The sequence below is a fragment of the Aotus nancymaae genome, unplaced genomic scaffold (assembly GCF_030222135.1).
Source record: "Aotus nancymaae isolate 86718 unplaced genomic scaffold, 86718_ANA_hifiasm-v0.15.2.pri h1tg000058l, whole genome shotgun sequence".
Classification (NCBI taxonomy): Eukaryota; Metazoa; Chordata; class Mammalia; order Primates; family Aotidae; genus Aotus; species Aotus nancymaae.
Genome location: NW_026988472.1, coordinates 10,556,473 through 10,559,539, shown reverse-complemented (window position 1 = coordinate 10,559,539; position 3,067 = coordinate 10,556,473). Strand labels below are relative to the sequence as shown.

Sequence of the window (3,067 nt, the reverse complement as noted above, 5' to 3'; positions counted from 1 at the left end):
TTTCCATATATTAGTTCATTAGTACCCCATGAAGTAGGTACAAGTAGGGTAAAATGAGGCATAGGGAAGTTGACTAATTTGCCCAGGGTCACAAAGTGAGTAAATGGCAGAACCGCTATTTGAATCTAGCCGCACTCATAGTGCTTTAATTGTCCCATCTTCACTCAGCAGGGATCATCAAGTTGGCTGCTGGATCTTTCTGGATCTTTTTTTCATTACGTCGCCTTTCTAGCCTGTTGGGTTCATGCTGTTTGTCTACTTAGCCTGAGGCTTTATCGCAGATTCCTCTTGGGGGCAGTGTTGCTCCAGAAATGCCAGAAAGCCCCTCTATCCCTCACCCCCACCCTCAAATAGACGGCATCTCCTCCCGCCCTTAGGCTCTGAAAAAAATGCCGCGGAGTCGGAAAGCCTGCAGAAAGCCGGGTGGGGCCGCGGGTTCTGTGGGCACCCTGCTCCCTGCTGCTGCTGCTGCTGCTGAAAATCTGAGATGATTCTGACGTCTACACTGCAAACTCTTGGTACACATCATTTCTAGAATTCCATTTCTTCTCGACCTAGGCTGTGTGAATGTGCACTGGTTCGCAGCACGTTAGTTAGATCGCGCCCATTTCCCTTATTGGGAAGTTGTCAGATTGAGGAAGCTCAAGGCCTGGAGGAGGGCATCTCCAGACACCAGTCACGAGGGCCGGACCCTCAAGCACCTTCTGGCCTCCGGGTGGCCTCCTCTATTCGCTGACCCAGAGACTAGGCCAGTGGTTCCCAAAGTGGGGTTCCCTGGCAGGCAGCAGCTGCCTCGCTGGGAATTTGTTAGAAATGCATATTCCTGGGCCCCACCCAGGACCCAGTGAATCGGAAGCTGTGGGCCTGGGGCCCAGCAGTTAGTGTTTTCAGAAGCCCTCCAGTGGATTCTGATGGTTCCTAGAGTTTCAGAAGCACACTGGGCTAGGCCAGGTGTGCCAAGAGGGAAGTAACTTTTTGGTCCTCACAGGAACAGTCAGGGGGCCCCCATCAGTCTATCATCAGTGTGCACCATGCAACGCTCACATAGAGGGACACACGTGCGCCCGTGTGCCTGCATCCCTGCATGGACTCCAGCTGGAGGAGGAGGGACAGTTTTGCCTTGTGATTTGGTCACTTGCCATTGGAAAATAGTCCTTTCCCCTATTAGCAAATAGCTTCCCATTGTTTTCTATTCTCTTTACTTTCATTTCAGAGAGTGTTTTCTCTTTAGTGTTGTTTGGTTTTTTACTTTATTAAAATACTGAGTTTTATTCCACATGTATACTTTTGTCTCCACACCATTTCCATGTCTGACCACCGCTACTACTGTGTCCTGTCATAACACTCCGCACATACTTAAAACCAGGCAAAGGGTGGAGTTCCATCTTTAAAAACTGCAGGCATTTTGGACAACACATTCTTGGCAATGGAACCTGGACAACATTTATCAAACACAGTAGGGAAAGTTCTCACTCTGTGTTATAAAAAGGACAGCCAGATATCAACTGTTACAGACATGAAATAAGATGGAAAATTTTAAACAAATTGTTTGAATTATTTTCTTAAAGAGACTGCCTCCACTGCCCGACCTGGTCAGTCATCCGGATGCAATCTTTCACGTAACTGATGAACTTGGCTTCCACTTTGGGAAGAGAACCACCTTTTTCTATACTTGCTTGCATTTTTGCTTTAATGTCTTCTATAGAACTAGGTCCTTTTGGTGTTTTAGGAGTTTTTTCCTGTATTTTGAAGGATTTTTGTCCTTTTGATCCTGGTGTTGATGATGGTTTTGAGTCTTTTGCGTTCTGATTTGACTTTTGTGCATTTTTGGCTGGAGTATCGAGTATAGATTTCTTCACTGCTGCTTTTTCTTCAGTTTCCTCATCATCTTCATCATTATCATTTTCATCAGCAGCAAGTTTTACTTTTTTCTGTGGAAACTTGCTACCACCTCCAGGGGCAGACAGCTTTCAGAGTTTCACATCCTCTTCATCTTCTGACTCTGCATCTTCCTCCACAGCTACTAAGTGCTGTCCACTAATATGCACTGGCCCTGAACCACACTTCAATTGTAAGAGCACTGGTGGTGGTATTTCAAAGCCCCCAAGGGAAACCGTTGGCTGTATAGACATTTTCAAAGCTGCCAGTGTTGCTTTACCTGGACTGCCTTCGTAATTCATTGCCTCCGCTTCAACAATGCGTAATTCACCCTTTGCACCAGCCCCTAAACTGACCGTTCTTAAGGATAACTGGTGCTCATTTTCATCATTATCCACCTTAAAGTGATAATCTTTGTTGGCCTTTAGTTCACAACCAGCAACATAGTTCTGGGGCCTCAGGCGGCTCATGTTCATGTCCATCCAATCTTCCATCGGGTGGCGGCATGCACTTAGGTGGAAGAAAAGGTGGATGGAGATAAATGAACACTGCTCAAAAGAACAGCCGGGCAGGACGGAATCACATCAGGGACTTTTTTTGAGACAGAGACTCCCTCTGTCACCCAGGCTGGAGTGCAGTGGCGCCATCCTGGCTCACTGCAACCTCTGCCTCCCCGGTTCAAGCGATTCTCCTGCTTCAACCTCCTGAGTAGCTGGGATTACAGGCATGTGCCACCACACCCAGCTAATTTTGTATTTTTAGTAGAGATGGGGTTTTGCCATGTTGGCAAGGCTGGTCTCGAACTCCTGAACTTAGATGATCCACCCACCTTGGCCTCCCAAGTGCTGGGATTACAGGAGTGAGCCACCATGCCTGGTCTCGCTTCTCTTTAGAAAAGTCATCCACCCTGCTTGCAAGTTTTTCAGAAAAGAGAAGTAAACGTCAAACAGACACGCAACACCTGAGGAATAATTTCTCATTTCCGTCCTTTCAATGTTTATGACCATAAATGACCATGTTTATATTTACATAAATTTTTAAAAAATGGTTTACTTGTGCATGTCATTTTGTTTTGATCTTATTTTTAAATTTTTGTGTTGAATTTTTTTTAATTTTGGTGAGATATCATTTTGGCTATTCTTTTTCACTTCTATACATACCATTACATAACACGCAGTTTTCCGGTAAC

The 3,067-nt window shown here is 45.6% G+C and overlaps 1 pseudogene; it reads right to left on the bottom strand.

Annotated features, from left to right (window-relative positions):
• Positions 1-851: 851 nt before the first annotated feature.
• Positions 852-2,372, bottom strand: LOC105730400 (nucleophosmin-like; annotated as a pseudogene).
• Positions 2,373-3,067: the final 695 nt, after the last annotated feature.